General features: G+C 45.0%; 1 protein-coding gene across 1 annotated transcript in view; it reads right to left on the reverse strand.

Annotated features, from left to right (window-relative positions):
• Positions 1-15,853, reverse strand: part of LARP1 (La ribonucleoprotein 1, translational regulator) — an 82,960-nt gene extending 67,107 nt beyond the window's left edge. The window contains exon 1 of the mRNA XM_081285920.1: positions 15,638-15,853. The gene's annotated coding sequence lies outside the window, so the exon portion shown is untranslated. The remainder of the gene's footprint in view (positions 1-15,637) is intronic.
• Positions 15,854-17,497: the final 1,644 nt, after the last annotated feature.

Below are 17,497 nucleotides of genomic sequence, written 5' to 3' on the forward strand. Positions count from 1 at the left end.
GCAAAACTAAACTATGGTATAAGAAGTCAGAGCTGTGTTTCAGCAGCGGGGCATGGTTAGTGACAGGAAGGGAGAGCTATTGGGGTGGGGATGTATGGCTGTTGGTTGCAAGAACACAAACACTTGGCCAAAATTATGAAGCTATTCATTGATGATGTGTTTACTTATCTACATGTGTTATAGGTTTAAAAAAAAATTAATTTGCTGGGCACAGTGGCACATGCCTGTAATCCCAGAGGCTTGGGAGGCTGAGGCAGAAGAATCACAAGTTCAAGGCCAACCTCTGCAACTCAGTGAGGCCAGCCTCAGCAACTTAGTGAGGTCCTACAACTTAGCAAGATTCTGCCTCAAAATAAAAAATAAAAAGAGCTGGGGATGTGGCTCAGTGGTTAGGAGCCCCTGTGTTCAATCCCTTATACAAAAAAAGAAAAAGAAAGGAAATAAAAGTTAATTAACTGTAGGAAAATCCATTCATTTGGCAAGAGTTAAAAAAAAAATGTCACTTTGGACATAAGGAATAGCACAAAGAAAGTCACAAGAATGGGAAATGGAAAACAGCCTAGCTTTCTTCCAATGCTGATATGACGATATTTTGCATAAAAAAAAATATCCCAAAATTTAGGACTCAAAAATAAGTTTTTATATTTGCTCATTTGCCTAAGGTTTGGCCATCTGGGCTGGGCGCAGCTAGCCAGTTCTTTGGCTGGTCCTGAATAGGGTCATTCACACAGTTGTGCTCATGCAGGTTGACTGGGGATGGATGGTTCAAGGTGGCCTGTGCGGGTCATTGATTTACTGTCTCAGTTCCATATTTGCCCTTCTTTCCTAATCCACTAAAGTGGATCTGGGCCTCTGAAGTGCTTCTTTTCCTTTGCCAGAAGGCAGGAGGCTCAGTTTGTCAGCAGAAGTGCTGGAGAGACATTGAAGTGGCTTCCTGGGTACGGTGTGCAGGCTCAGCAGACTCCTGCTGAGTGGAGGCTTCCCAAGTGCAGGTGGTGTCCCAAACAGCCCCTGCAATATGGGTGCCAGTATCAGACTCCTGGGGTGCACAGTGGTCAGGAGATGCCAGCAGCTTCCCAGAATCCCTTTAAAGTGACTTTGTAGCAGTTATCTCTAATAAGACATTTCCCTCTGAATGGCTTTCCCTGGCACCTGAGAGGACACATTTCCAACAACTTCCAGAGGATGATTTCTACCAACTTCCATGGGCCTGGCATGGCTCCATAGCAACGTTTCCACCATTTAGTGAATCACAGCTATGTGCTCTCCTAAAGTACCCGGGCCTCAGTCCTGGCAGCATGCCTCCTCGGATGTTCTATGTCACCCCCAGGGATGGTGGCTGCTCCTTGTATCTGCTGTTCCTATATTCTCTAGAGTTCTCTCGACTTCTTATTAGTCAATCCCTTGTTGCAGTTGAGTTCCAAATGGGTGAATATCAAAAATGCAGGACTACTTGAGGCTAAATCTTAGCTATAAAAACATTATCACAACCAATGCCTATTGGTCAAACCAAGCCACAAGTAGGAGAGGAGAGAAGTCAAGAAAAGAAAAAAGAAATGAAGTAAAGTTAGAAGGACAAGAATCAAAAGAAGGAAAAGCAAACTCCATTTATTTCTTCTCTCTCTCTCTCTCTCTCTCTCTCTCTCTCTCTCTCTCTCTCGGTACTGGGAATTGAATTCAGGGGCACTCAACCACTGAGCCACATGCCCAGCTCTATTTTGTATTTTATTTAGAGATGGTCTCACTGAGCTGCCTAGTGCCTTGCTATTGCTGAGGCTGGCTTTGAATTCAGGATCCTCCTGTCTCAGCCTCCCAAGCCTCTGGAATTACAGGCATGTGCCACCATGCCTGGCCCTGACTGCATTTCTTGATTGGAGGAGTGGCAAAGTCCTATTGTAAGGAGTATGCATATAGGAACAGGAGGAAGTGTTGCAGCCATGACGGCAAACCATCTACCATTAATTCTCTGCATCAGAATTCACGGGCTGCTCATGGAGAGTAGTCTTGGTGCTACTCCAGAGATGCTAAATGCAAATGTATGGGGGTGGAATCTGAGAATCTAAAATTTTAACACTCCTGTCTACCTCCCCAGTGATTCAGACACATAAAAACTCAAGAACCTTTAAGCTCACACAATATTATCCCCATTCATCACTTTGTAAGATATTATTCCATTCCCTTTTCATTTCCATTATTTCTGTTGAGAAGCTGTCAACTGCCTTCAAAACTTTCCCCGTACAGTTGTTTTTCGACAGTGATGCCATAATAGATACTAGCTCAGTTTTTTTTTTTTTTTTTTAAAGAGAGAGGAGAGGGGGGGGAGAGAGAGAGAGAGAGAGAGAGAGAGAGAGAGAGAGAGAGAGAGAGAGAGAGAGAGAATTTATTTATTTATTTATTTTAGTTCTCGGCGGACACAACATCTTTGTTTGTATGTGGTGCTGAGGATCGAACCCGGGCCGCACGCACGCCAGGCGAGCGCGCTACCGCTTGAGCCACATCCCCAGCCCCCTAGCTCAGTTTTTAAAAAATGCATTCTACTTGGTGTTTAAAGGGATTTTTAATTTCTGAGCATCACCAAACATTGCTTCTAACTTTACTTCATTTCTTTTTTCTTTGCTTGACTTCTCTCCTCTCCAAATTCTCTCTTCCTGAGACCTTTGATTATATACACTTAGTAATTTTCATCATGTTCCATATTATTCTTTTTCTGTACTATATGTGCTATAATGTGGATACTTCCTACTGATTTGCTTTTCATTTTCTAATTCTATCTTTAGCTGTGTTAATAAATTGTTATAGTCATCTACTGCATTCTTAAGTTCATTTATTATATTTCAGCCTTGGAATTTCCACTTGATTCTCCTTAATAGAGTTTGGGTCTCTGCTAAAATAATTTTTCCTATCATATAATATATTAAATATATTAAACACATGTGTTTTAAGTTACATATCTCATGATGTCAATATTTGGATCTCCTATGGGCCTACTGTTTTTGTTTGTTTTTCCTCTTGGTTTTCAGCCATTTGGTCTTGTCTACTTAAGTATAGGCTAAAGTTTGAATATCAAGTATTAAACAAAAATTTTTTTAAAATATTTATTCTTAAGTTTTAGGTGGACACTATATCTTTATTTTACATTTATGTGGTGCTGAGGATCGAACCCAGTGCCTCATGCATGCTAGGCAAGCGCTCTACCACTGAGCCACAACCCCAGCCCAACAAAAATTTTTTTTTATATTTATTTTTTAGTTTTAGGTGAACAAAATATCTTTATTTTATTTTTATGTGGTATTGAGGATCGAACCCAGCGCCACATACATGCCAGGCAAGCGCACTACCACTTGAGCCACATCCCCAGCCCAAGTATTAAAGAAATTTTTATAGAAAAATTTGAGGTCTTGCCTAGTATTACTTCAGAGAGATTTTTTTACTTTTGCTTCTTGTAGGCATTTAAACCAAAGTCTTATAAAGCATTAAATTGATTAGAAGTGGAGAAGTTCAGGTCCTTGGCCATTTATTGATTGGGTTATTTTTATTTATTTATTTATTTTTTGGTGTTTAGTTTTTTGAGTTCTTTATATATCCTAGAGATTAGTGCTGTGTATGATATGCAAGTGGTATAAATTTGCTCCCAAGCTATAGGGTTTCTACTCACCTTACTGATTGTTTCTTTGCTGAGAAGAAACTTTTTAGTTTGATTCCATCCCATTTATTGATTCTTGGTTTTAATTCTTACACTAGGAATCTTATTAAGGAAGTTGGGGCCTAATCCGATATGATTGAGATTTGGGCCTACTTTTTCTTCTATTAGACACAAGGTCTCTGGTTTAATTCCTAGGTCCTTGATCCACTTTGAGTTGAGTTTTGTGCATGGTGAGAGATGAGGGTTTAACTTCATTTTGTTGCATTTGGATTTCTAGTTTTCCTAGCACCATTTGTTGAAGAGGCTATCTTTTCTCCAATGTATGTTTTTGGCACCTTTGTCTAATATTATACTATAACTGTAATTTTGTGGGTTAGTCTCTGTGTCCTCTGTTCTGTATCATTGATCTACCAGTCTATTTTGGTGCCAAAACCATGCTGTTTTATTACTATTGCTCTGTAGTATAGTTTAAGGTCTGGTATAGTGAGGCCACCTGCTTCACTCTTCCTGCTTAGAATTGCTGTAGCTATTCTAGGTCTCTTATTTTTCCAAATGAATTTCATGACTAATTTTTCTATTTCTATGAGGAATGTCAATGGGATATTGGTTGGAATTGCATTAAATCTGTATATTGTCATTCTGACAATATGATCTTTCCATCTTCTAAGATCTTCTTTAATTTCTTTCTTTAGCATTCTATAGTTTTCATTATAGAGGTCTTTCACCCCTTTTGTTAGGTTGATTTTCAAGTTGTTTTTTTTTTTTTGTTTGTTTGTTTGTTTGTTTTTGTTTTAGTCTATTGTAAATGGGGTCATTTTCCTCATTTCCCTTTCAGAGGTTTTGTCACTGATATATAGAAATGTCTTTGATTTAGGTCCTAGCTCAGTTTTTTAAAAATGCATTCTACATGGGGTTTAAAGGGATTTTTAATTATTGAGCATCATCAAACATTGCTTCTAACTTTACTTCATTTCTTTTTTCTTTGCTTGACTTCTATCCTCTCCAAATTCTTGTTATAGTCATTTTGTATCCTGCTACTTTGCTGAATTCATTTACTAGTTCTAGAAGTTTTCTGGTGGAATTTTTGATATACAATCAATCAACAAATATATGAAAAAATGTTCAACATCTCTAGCAGTTAGAGAAATGCAAATCAAACTACTCTAAGATTTCATCTCACTCTCAGTCAGAATGGCAGCTATTAAGAATACAAACAACAAAGGGCCAGGAGTGATAGCACAAGCCTATAATCCTAGCAGCTTGGGAGGCGGAGGCTGGAGGATCATGAGTTCAAAACTAGTTTCAACAATTTAGTGAGGCACTAAGCAACTCAGTAAGACCCTGTCTCTAATAAAATACAAAATAGGGCTGGGGTTGTGGCTCAGTGGTTGAATGCACCTGAGTTCAATCCCTGGTACCCAAAAGAAAGAAAGAACACAAACAACAATAAGTGTTGGCGAGGATGTGGGAAAAAGGTACACTCATACATTGCTGGTGGGACTGCGAAATAGTGCAGCCAATATTGAAAGCAGTATGGAGAATCCTTGGAAAACTGAGAATGGAACCACTTTTTGACCCAGCTATCCCACTCCTAGGTCTATACCCAAAGGATTTAAAAACAGCATACTACAAGGACACAGCCACATCAATGTTTATTGCAGCACAATTCACAATAGCTAAACTGTGGAGCCAACCTAGATGCCCTTCAGTAGATGAATGGATAAAGAAAATGTGGCATATATGCACAATGGAATATTACTCAGCAGAAATGAGAATAAAATCATGGCATTTACAGGTAAATGGATGGAGTTGGAGAATATAATGCTAAGTGAAGTTATCCAATCCCAAAAAAACAATTGCTGAATGTTTTCTCTGAAATAAGGAGTCTGATATAAGGAGGCTTAGTGGGGCTGGGAGAGGGAGCATAGGAAGATTAGACAAACCCTGGATAGGGAAGAGGGGAAGGAGGGAAAGAAGGGGGCAAGGGGGTAAAAAAAGATGGTGGAATGAGATGGACATCATTACTCTAAGTACAGGTATGAAGACACAAATGGTGTGAATATACTTTGTATACAACCAGAGATATGAAAAATTGTGCTCTCTATATGTAGTATGAATTGTAATGCATTCTGCTGTCATATATAACAAATTAGAATAAAATTTTTTTAAAAAAATTGATTATACATTGGTCCTCAGTTTTGTCAAGGCTGGTCAATTGCTATCTTAAGTCTATTCCTAGGGTTTTGACCTTTGGGGGACTATAATTGAAAACCTGGGGTATTTACGGATACTTCTCTTTCGTAGACACTGAAATCCAATTTTGTATACCCCATCTTCCCAACACTACCAGTTTCTTTGACTTTTCTTGAGAAATAGCATATTCTCTGAGGGAGGAGTGGGGAAAAAAAAATATATATATATACACACACACACACTCACACTGGGGACTAAACCCAGGGGTGCTTAACCAAGGAGCCTCATCCCCAGCCCTTTTTATTTTTTATTTGAGGCAGGGTCTCACTAAGTTGCTTAGGGCCTTACAAAGTTGCTGAGGCTGGCCTCAAACTTGGGATCCTCCTGCCTCAACCTCCTGAATCACTGGGATTACAGGCATGTACCAACAAACCCAGCTGAATATTGAGCTTGTTTTTCTGCTTTTCTCTTTTCTCTGGCTCAGCACATCAGGTCCTTGGTGCTTTTGTAGTTCTCTAATGCCTTCAAATATATACATATACGCCCCCACCCACACACACAATTTATTTTGATAAGCTCTTTTAATAATTTTTAGTGAGAAGGTTGATCTTTGATAAATTAGTCCATAATTACTGGAAATGGAAAAAACTTGCTCATCTAGCATGCTATTCCGAAGAGCCAGGCCCCCCCTGTTTAAGTCCTCAATGGGTAATAGTTTGTATATTTCTTTTTTTAAATATTTTTAGTTGTTAATGGACCTTTATTTTATCAATCTGTATGTGGTGCTGAGAATCAAACCCAGTGCCTCACGCATGCTAGGCAAGTGTTTTACCTCTGAGCCACAACCCCAGCGCCATAGTTTGTATACTTCTTTTGCTTTTTAATCTGTTGGTTTAGGCAGAGAAGGAATTACCTTTCTATAGTTCTAGATACTGGATCCAGAAAAGACTTAACTGAAGGTCCCCTAACTCAGATCCACTGAGAAGTCAGAGTTCTGGCTGCGTCTTGAATCCTGACCTAGAACTGTGCTTCTCCCCACCCTGCCAGATTGCACTATAGTGTAACGGGAACATGGGCTTTGGCATCAAGCAGACCCGAGTTTAAATGCCAGCTCTGCCACGGAGCCTCATTCTGTGTGGCCTTGGACAAGTTCCATGAGTTCTAACAGCTTCAGATTCTTCTTCTGGTAAAATGGAGAAGATAATAATAAGAGCTACTCAAGATAGGGCTGTTGGAGCGATTCCTTGAGGCAATGAGTTTAAAAGGCTTGGTCACACAACTGAATCTGCTCATAGGAGCAATGATTCAAGGGAGGGTTTAGCCTGGTAAACAAGGTCCTTTATCCCAGTTTCCTTTCTATGGGTTTCCAAGGTGTCACAGCAGCCAGGGATAGGTCACCATCTTGCCTTTCCTGAAGAGGATCTTAGGCAAGGCTTAAATTGTACACCCCCATCCAACTGATAATCTCACACCACAAAGGCAAGTGTGAGGGGCTGGAATTATGGCTCAGCGGTAGAGCGCTCACCTAGTACAGGTGGGATCCAGGTTTGATTCTCAACACTACATAAAAATAAAAGGCATTGTGTTGTGTCCATCTACAAAAAAGATTCAAGGGTCTTCAGGACCCATCCCTCCTACTAAAGGTCTCCCTAAAGCCAGGGACTTGTAATTGGAGGGAGAATCTGCAGCCTTGATGCCAGAGGAACAGGCCTGAAAGGCCACAAATCTCTATCTCCTTCTGGTCCCCAAATAAATCCATTACATAGAATAGTTAAGAGTGTAGAATCAGGGGGCGGAAGTTGTGGCTCAGAGGTAGAGCGCTCGCCTAGAATGTGTGAGGCACTGGGTTCAATCCTCAGCACTACATAAAAATAAAGATATTGTGTCCACCTATAACTAAAAAAAAAAAAATTTAAAAAAAAGAGTGTAGAATCTGGCCGGAATAGTGGTGGCACACCTGTAATCCCAGCGGTTTGGAAGGCTAAGACAGGAGGATCGTGAGTTCAAAGCCAGCCTCAGTGAAAGTGAGGTGCTAAGCAACTCAGTGAGACCCTGTCTCTAAATAAAATACGAAATAGTGGCTCAGTGGTTAAGTGCCCCTGAGTTCAATCCGCAGTGCCTGCCCCCACGCCCTGTGCAAAAAAAAAAAAAAGTAGAATCCAAAGGACAGACCTGGCCTCAAATCCCAAATCACTGCTTCCTAACTATAAAATCTTGTTTAAGTCCCTTAGTTTCCCTGACTCTGAGTTTTAATCTGTGTCATGGAGTTGATAATGGCATGTACTAATGGCACTGGTTGAAAGACTAAATGAGGCTCAACAAAGGGACCTCTTTTATTTCTTCCCCTGTACTTCTCTCACCCTGAATATATATCTGAGAAGGGAGAAGTCTAGCCAAAATTAGAACCCTACCTTGCTGGTAGCACCCCTAAAATTATTCATGCTTTGGGGTTAATGCAGTGCTTCCCAATTTACTCCTTCTGGGATATCACAGGAGAACCCAGAGGGATGCCGCAGTCTTGGCTGGGCACAAGATCACGAGCCACCACACACCTTGTAGATTCAAACAGCAATCTTTATTCCCGAACTCACACCGGCCTCTACACACGTTCTGGGGAAATCCCAGTTCTGCCGCCGCCCAATTCACCTACTCCACAAGGCTTTTTTTCCCAATACTTTCTGAATCTCACGAGAACTCCATGGGAACTCAAGGATCAGGAGTGCCTGAGGCAGCAGGATACGCCCTATTCCCCTGCAGGGTACACCTTAAACCTGGAACTTCCCTAAACCCAAGTCTTAAACCGGGAACGCCTTAAACCCAAATTATCCTAAACCGGGATACTTCCTAAAACCTGCAGGATACACCCTAAACCTGGATCCACCCTCGTCCTTGAGCAGGGTCAACTTTCTCAAACACACATGCAATGTCACAGCGAATTTCCAAGGCAAGTCCATTTAACAAGGGGTACGCTGGCAAGGAAATTTCGATGCATCATTCCTACTTGGCAATGGCCCTCAGTAGAGGGACTAAACTTATGAAGCTAACTGGGACCAGGTGACTCCCAACATGGCTGGGCCTCCAGCTGCCCCAGGCTTCAGCTCCACTCATGGCCAAGGGCTCTGTTTCAGCAAACTTGTAACCTATCACTGCCCACCAGCTGGGGACCTTGGGTTAATGTGTTGAGAACCCCTGGTAAGAGCCGCACTCACACTGACCGTCAATAACACATTAACCCATTGTAGGTAAATCAGTTCTAGACCAGTTATTCAGTTTCCCAGTGAGAGTCCAGAACTCTGAGTCCAGAGCAGGAAGATGAAGAAGAAAATGAGATGTTGGCTCCAGTCCAAACTCAGCCTCAAAGTCACCATGACCTCGGGCAAGTCATTCTCCTGCTCCAGGCTTTACTTTCCTGTCTGAAGCAGAGAAGGCTTCAACCCAAGGACAGACCCACAAGCTCCCTTCCAACTCTGACATTCTAAGAATTAAAGATTCTATGAATTCTCGGCTGCTGGGCTGTATTCTGTTCCTGGTGGCTGTATTCTGTTCCTGTGGCCAGGTTCCAATACACATGGCAAATAATAGGCCCTCTCTGACTGTGCAGGTGACTCCAGCTCTCTCCAGGAGCTACAGGCTAGTCTCTGAAAATAACCCATCTGGCCCAGTCAGAGGACAGAGAAGTAGCCGTCCCCTGCCCCCACCATCTGAATCCCTCTGTGTTCAGTGGGATTCCCCTGCTCACCACTCCAGGCTCTGGGAAAGCAGCATCTCTGGTTTCCTGAATCATCCCTTCTCCTCCTTGCTCCCTGGGGCTGCACTCTTAACTGTGGGTAACCTGAGAGGACTCAAAACGAGAGCAGCAACCCCGCTGCAGGAGGAGGAGGCCAGGAGGCTAAGGAAAGGGAGAGGCAGAGGAGGCTGGAGGCAGATGACATGGAAGGAACAAGGTTGCCTTACTCGCAGGGGCTGGACTTGGTCTCGTGGGCAGTGAGGAGACAACTGAGGACATTGTGGAGGAGGACATGGTCAGGACTTGTGGTCAAAACAGGTTTGGGCTCCATAAAAGGCAGACAGGAGCAGAGAGAGAGCAATCAGGGGTCATAAAAGTCCAGCCATAGAGACATGATGACATAGCAGTGGGGACAGAGGAGGTATTCAGGAGGTGAACTGGCAGAGGGGGTAGCTGGGTGTTCAACCACAGATATGCTCACATCACTGTGCAAGCCATCTGAAAGGACACCGTCACAGATAGAGGACTATCTGGACTGTCGGTATGGGGAGAAAAGAGAAAAGAATGTCCGACTGTGCACACAAATACATTAAAGTCCCTCTACAAAGGGACAAATGAGAGTCTATCTCTCTCATTTGTCCCTTTGTAGATGAGAAACTTGAGGTGATGGCAGATGGGAACCTCAAATTCAAGTTTCCTAACTCTTTCCTCTTGGCTGGGGAAGTCTGCTTCCCTGAGATGGCTGGCGGGAGGACACCCAGGGGCGCCTGCTCTCCCCAGATGTCCCTGCAGCCCCAACTCTGCCACCAATGGCACTGAGGGACCCCTTCACTTCACTTCTCTCGGCCTCACCTTTGCTTGATGTCCTATGAAGGGTCAGAGAGGCCAAGTGAAGATTTTCTACATTCAAACACAAACCTAAAACCTTGGGGATATTTCAGCATTACTTTAAAGTTATAATTGTTAATGTATCTGCCACCAGACCTCATGTTTAATGTATTAATTATCATAAGCATTTAAAAAGTCTTACTACCTGTATTTCATTATGATTGGTTTCTTTGGCATCCTAGTATTTTATGTTATGGATTTAAATGCATGCTGAGAGGGGCTTCAAAGGCTTTCCCAGATTGCCAAGGTCCACGGCATTGGTATGGTTAAGAACCCCTGCATTAGGGCTTGGAGCTTACTGAAGGCTGCCAAAGAGGGTATGTAGGACCTAGGGTCCCTGGAGGCCCCTCTGCTCAGATGTGCACTCTCTGCCCAAGGAAAATGAAACAAGAAACTGGGGCAGGAGCAAAGGGACTCTGAGAAGTGGAGCAGAAGCCAACGGCACAGGCTGGCAGGGCTCAGTCTAGTGGCACAGAACCGAATTCCTTAGCTTCCACCTCCGCCAGGCTCCCCAGGACTCCTAGGGCCCAGTTTTGCTTTGGTCAGTTCCCTTCCTTGTCCGTTTTCTTCTCAGAGCAAACACAGCAGATCTAATGAGGGTGTCAAGGTCAAGAGAGGCCCTGCTCCTGGGTCTGCCTCTGCCTCTGCCTTGCTGCAGGACTTTGGGCCAGTTGCCTCCCCTTCCCAGACCAGTTTTCTCATCTGTTTAACGAGGAGGAGGTTGGCAGGTGCCAGGATTAGGGATTTCTGGCATTAGTGCTGCTCTCCCCCCCCCCTTGCCAGGTCCGTGGCAGGCACTGCTGATAGATCTGGGGGTCTGATGCCCATGGGGAGCTTCAGGCACCTTTTCCACATACCAACGGATGGAAAACGGCAAGTGAAGTGAAACCCATTTGCTCTTGCTGTTTTAGGTGATCTATGTCCGAGGCACCACCCACATTTCCATCTCCAATACTCCGTGACTCTAACGATCTGATCTCAGAAGCCCCAGTAAGATCCTGGGTAGATGTGAAGCCCCACGAGGAAGGCTATCTCTGACCCATAGGCAGGTACGGGCGTGTGTACGTGTGTAGCTAAGGGAGAATGTTCTCAGCTGGGCTATATATTCTCTCTCGTGTACCCTACAGCAAAAGCGGTGTCAGCATAGGACACTCCAAATCCTCCCCGTTCCACCACGCCTCTTGCAACAGATGACAGGAGGCAGATGGAAGTCAGAGTCTTTGATCAAAGGGTTGGGAATTGGAATCCTCCCAGAACTGGTGCCACCAGGCCCTACTTGTTCCCAGGTGTCCTGTGTCACAAGGACCATCCAGTGTGCAATGCAAAGGATAGCAACACAGAGAGAACAACGCTGGACACTCCCAGTATTATTTACCCAGACTCAGATCACACACAGTCAGATGGCCAAGATATGGGATGTGACGGGAACTTGGGACTTCTCCATAAGCCATGCAAAAAAGACACTTTTGGAGTTATTTCAGAGCATAGCTAGCCCAAGTTACAACTGAAGGCCAGATAGGTGCCATTGTTACTTACTTCCTGTCACAGCCAGTTCAAGCCAGCATTAGGACTAGGGCCAGTGGGGGTTGGGGGGGATGGCAGGTGTTAGAGTGCCATGTAGAGCTTGAATGACCACAGGCCTGTGGGGTCAGGCTGGTATCACACATGAAAATGTGGACTAGGTGGTTATAAGGGAGTGGTAGGGACTGTGGCAAACTAGAGATCGAAGGTTCTATTTACAGAAGCAACTAACCACCAGTTCCAGTTGATCGTTGGCATAAGAGAATACAGACTAGAGGGCCAGATCTTCCTTCTGGTTATTTATTTGTTTGTTTTATGGTACTAGGGAATGGAACCCAGGGCCTCACACATGATAGGCAAGCACTCTACCATTGAGTTGCATCCCCAGCCCTACTTATTTATTTATTTATTTTGGTGCCAGGGATTGAACTCAGGGGCACTCGATCACTGAGCCACATCCCCAGCCCTATTATTTAGAGACATGGTCTCAGTGAGTTGCCTCACTAAGTTGCTGAGGCTGGCTTTGAACTCGCGATCCTCCTGCCTCAGCCTCCAGAGCCACTGGGATTACAGGTGTGCACCAGTGTACCCAACTTTTATTTCTGACTTTAAAAGAACTTAGAATCTAGGTTTTTATATTAAATAATTCCATATTTGAACACTGGCATTTAAAAATCTTAAAATATTAAAGACAAGCAACAATCAAAAAAAAATTCTATAGGCTGGACAAAACATACCTGAGGACTGCGGTATTTAGTTCAATTTACAACTTCTGGTGGAATGGAAAAGAGCCCTGGCCGTGGATTTAGATAGACAAAGATCTGAGTTGCCAATCAGCCATCTGTTGTCTGCATGAGCTTGTTTAAAATCCGTAGCTTTTCTTTATTTCCTCTTTGGTGCTGGAGGTGGGACCTAGGGCCTCAGACATGCTGAGCATGCACTCTACCACTGAGTCCCACCCCCAGTTTCAAGATCTGTAGCTCTGAGCCTCAGTACTCTCACCTGTCAAATGGAATAATGCACTGGCCATTGTGAGGATTAAATGCTACCAGGATGAGCTTCACACACTCATCACAACTGTTAGCACACAGTAAGTGCTTCCTGACATAGCTGCTCCTGTAAGTGCCTTTATGCCTCAGTGATGGGAGGAAACCCAGCCCCACTGCACTCAGTCCATCCAGCTCAAACCTATTTTCCTCCAAGGTTTGGGTACTCGGTGTACCTGGAACTGTCACGCAGGTGCTCGAGGCACTCACACACACTCTGCATCCCCCTGGGAGGGTCTTGAGATGCCAAGGCTGGTTACTAAGGAAAATTGTTTAGGAGCCTTCCCTGGGGTGCAGCTGCAATTTTCCAGTGTGAGTTAGAAAAGAGGCTAGCCTCAGAGCAGGGGACAGGCTAACACGACCCTTCAGGGGTCTGAGGATTTTTAAATTTCGTGTGATCATGTGCACCTGTGTGTCCACGCACACAATATTCAAACACATGGTGCGCCCCAAAATTAGCAATTATTACAGATAATAATTATTAGGTTCCCTGTTCTTGGGCACTGTTCTGGCTTTCACACCATCTCATTCCCCATCGCCTTTCCTGAGAGGGAAGGAGCTGCCATAATCCAGAACTCCCTGCGATGCAGGGGAGGACAGGCAGGCAGTCAACCCAAGTGACTGAGGAGAAGGGGCTTTGAGGAGAATGACTCACACCCAAGTTCACCAGCAGGTCTCTCTGAACCTGAGAGCATCTGACTCAAAGGGCCTGTTCTAACCTCCGAACTGCACTGCCTCCAGCACCAAGGCCATCTGCAGGCACCCAGTGTCTGTCCCAATACTCATGGGAATGTACCATGACTTGGGGAGCTACCTTTCCCATTCTTTTTGTTCATACAGTTTTTCATTTTTTTAAATTTATTTTTTAATTTTAGGTGGACACAATATCTTTATTTTTATGTGGTGCTAAGGATCGAACCCAGTGCCCCATGCATGTTAGGGGAGCGCTCTACCACTGGCCCACAACCCCAGGCCCACAGTTTTACATTTTAAAAGCACCTATAGAGGGGGCTGGGGCTATAGCTCAGTGGTAGAGCGCCTTCCTCACACGTGTGAGGCACGGGGTTCAGTCCTCAGCACCACATAAAAATAAATAAAGATGTTGAGTCCATCTATAACAACAACAACAAAAAAAATTAAAGTACCTATAGAGCTGGGTCCTGTGGAGGCTAAGGGGGGAGGATTGAGAGTTCAAAGCCAGCTTCAGCAACAGCTAAGCAACCCAGTGAGACCCTGTCTCTAAATAAAATACAAAATAGGGCTGGGGATCTGGCTCAGTGGTGCGTGCACTTGAGTTCAATCTCTGGTACCAAAAAAAAAAAAAAAAAACTATAAATGGCATTTTTTTAAAACAAGGATTTAAACATCGAGCAGCCAAGCCACAGTTCCATGGTCATCAGACGAATTTTTTATCATGTAATTATTAGTAATTATTACAGATAATAATTATTATCACAGAGATCATTGCCAAGATTACAATTCTCCTATCAGAGAGGTTGGGCAACTTGCTTGAGGTCCAAGAGCTCCAGACGGCAGCCCTGAATCCCGATTCCCAGCCCAGCGGAGCCTCCCCCATATCCCTGGTCTGCAGGCAGCACACGCACGTCTACCTGTTCCTGTATCCTCAGGGCCACACTCTAGCAGAAGTCGGAGGGAGCCCTCAGTTCCCCCATCCAGAGTTGCCCAGCCTCCTGCAGGACTGGGGTGAACCCAGCGTGGGAGCAGTTCAGTTACACTAGCAAGTTTAAAAGTTCAAGGACTTCACTTTAACAACTGATCTCCTGCCCGGTGGCATACGTGCCTGAAATCCCAGCCACAGGGGAGGCTGAGGCAGGAGGATCAAAGCCAGCCTCAGCAACAGCAAGGCTCTAAGCAGCTCAGTGAGACCCTGTTCTAAATAAAATACAAATAGAGCTGAGGATGTGGCTCAGAGGTCGACTTGATCAAGGTCACCCATTTACCCAAAACAAGAAAACAAAATAAACAAAAAACATCTTCCTCTTGAGGCAGCATCGTGGAGACTAAAGCCAAGCCTGGGGTGTGAAGGTAGTATTTCTGCCTGTGGTCCCCCAAACCCTGAGCAGGCAACATACAGGGGTTTCCCACCTGGGGTCCCCATTCTCTGAGCATTACTCACAAGTGCTCTATTTCTCAGATTTCGGAAGGTCAAATGCAAACCAAATACTGACTCCCAATAAGATCTCACAGACGCACTAAAACACCACATTTCTCTGCTTTGGGCTAAACTTGCATCAGCTCAGCGGTTTGATCTCGCTGACCAGAGAACACTGATTGGCTACCAGAGGGCCACAGTGAACCGAGAAGGGGAAAATCAATTAACGGCTCTATTATGCAACAGGTACGACTTGGCAGGCAAACACCATTCAAAACAGGGGGTGTGACAGGAGAAAACTCTTTGAAAGGAAAGTGGACGTGGGAATTCGAGCTCCTCGTTATCCCCATGGGAAAACCCAAAGGCTCAGAGAACTGGAGTGACTGGATCAAGGTCACACAGCAGGGCCAGCAGCGGCAGCCAAGGTTTCTCCCCCTCAGGGAAGGCATCTTTCCACCACACCCCGCCACCCTGAGGTCCAAGAAGCCCAGAGGGTCCGGACTCACCAGGGTTGCTGAATCGGGTCAGGATGGGGAAATGGCTTCTTCCTGTCACCTGTGGGCGCCTTCCTGGGGGCAGCTGCCAAGGCCATGCTGTCTTTCCTCCCTGGGAGTCTGCCAGGGCAGCTAGACGTGGGAGATCTCCCTGAAGAAAGTTATCTTTCAGGACGGGAGTGACCAGGCCATGGGGGTCGCAGTGTGGCCACAGAGGGCTTAGCTACTGTCCAGACCGCCCAGCTGCCTCCTGGCCCAGGGGCTCTCGGGTTACCAAGCTGGTTTTCCTCCAGCTGCTCTGCTGGGTGCCTTTAAGAGAGCTGCTGCAGCTCATTGGCTGAGCACCTCCCCCCCCCCCAACCTGAGCTGGCCGGGGACACAGCAGGGACCCAGGTGAGTAAACAACCAGCTGGCTCCGCCCCCTCTCCCCCAGCCCCGGGGCTGGGCTCTTTCCGCACCCCGCCCCCTCAGCTCCCCAGGGAAGGACCTGGGGTGTAGAACCCACCAGCGCTCTGCAGGTGCTTGGAGCTGGTCAGCTCGCCTGATCTCACGGTAACCCTAGACCAGAGCTATTTGGCTGTCTTCTCTTTTGATGGCAAACTAGAGTCCCCGGAGGGGGAAGGGACTCGTCCAGTTCCCACAGCTCTTGGAAGCTAGTGGACAGTGGAGTGCACGATGCGAGCACAGTGAGGAGCTGGGCATGGTGGTGCATACCTGTAATCCCAGCAGCTCAAGAGGCTGAGGCAGGAGAATCGTGGGTTCAAAGTCAGCCTCAACTATTTAGCGAGACCCAAAGCAACTCGGTGGAGACCCTGTCTCTAAATAAAATATTAAAAAGGGGCTGGGATGTGTCTCAGTGTTAAGCGCCCCTGGGTTCAATCCTTGGCACCAAACAAAACAAAACAACAAAAAACCCACAGGGAGGATCAGGTAAGTCACTGGCTGCCTCAATTTCCTTACCTGTAACTTTGAACTGTCATGTCTGTGAGTCTGCACTCACTATATTAAGAGCGTATCCTTGGCATATCCTTAAACTAAAGAGGATTTTGGAGATGACTGTCATTTGCTCATTTAGCCATGCATTCATTCAACAGCCATTGCTATTCAGCAGTCATTAGGCACCAGCCACTGTTTTAGTTCTTGGGATTACATCAGAGAAAAAGAAAGTCAAGGACCCTACTCTTGCCAAATTGACATTCTGAAAAGAAGGGATATAAATAAAAACAAGTCAAATGGATTAGATAGGTAATACCACCATGAAGAATAGGGCTGGGGATGTAGCTTGGTGCTAACATGCTTGCCTAGTATGCATGTGGCCATGGCTTCCACCCCCAGCACTGCCAAAAAAAAGACTGATGTAATAAGGGAATATTCTGATTATGTGGTCAGGGAGGTCTTCTCTAAGGAAGTAATATTAAACTCAAGACTTGAATGATGAAAGAGCCGGAGCAAGAGAATTCCAGGCCTAGTAAACCACAATTGCAAAGGCCCTGGGGCAGATGTGTTTGGAGAACAGAAAAAAAAAGCTGCTGTGGGCAATATAATCCAATTCCTGTGCTCCCCCTTTTTTTTTTTTTTAAAGAGAGATTGAGAGAGGAGAGAGAGTGAGAGAATTTTTAATATTTATTTTTTTAGTTCTCGGAGGACACGGACACAACATCTTTGTTGGTATGTGGTGCTGAGGATCGAACCCGGGCCGCAGGCAAGCGAGGCGAGCGCGCTACCGCTTGAGCCACAAGGCTGTGCTCCCTTTTTTAATGTAAAAGGAAATGACTCAAAGCCAGTGGCACTCACTTATAATTCTAGTGGCTCCGGAGGCTGAGACAGGAGGATCCAGAGTTCTGAGACAGGAAGATCCGGAGTTCATAGTCA

Source organism: Spermophilus citellus (genome assembly GCF_964194105.1).
Source record: "Spermophilus citellus genome assembly, chromosome: 1".
Lineage (NCBI taxonomy): Eukaryota > Metazoa > Chordata > Mammalia > Rodentia > Sciuridae > Spermophilus > Spermophilus citellus.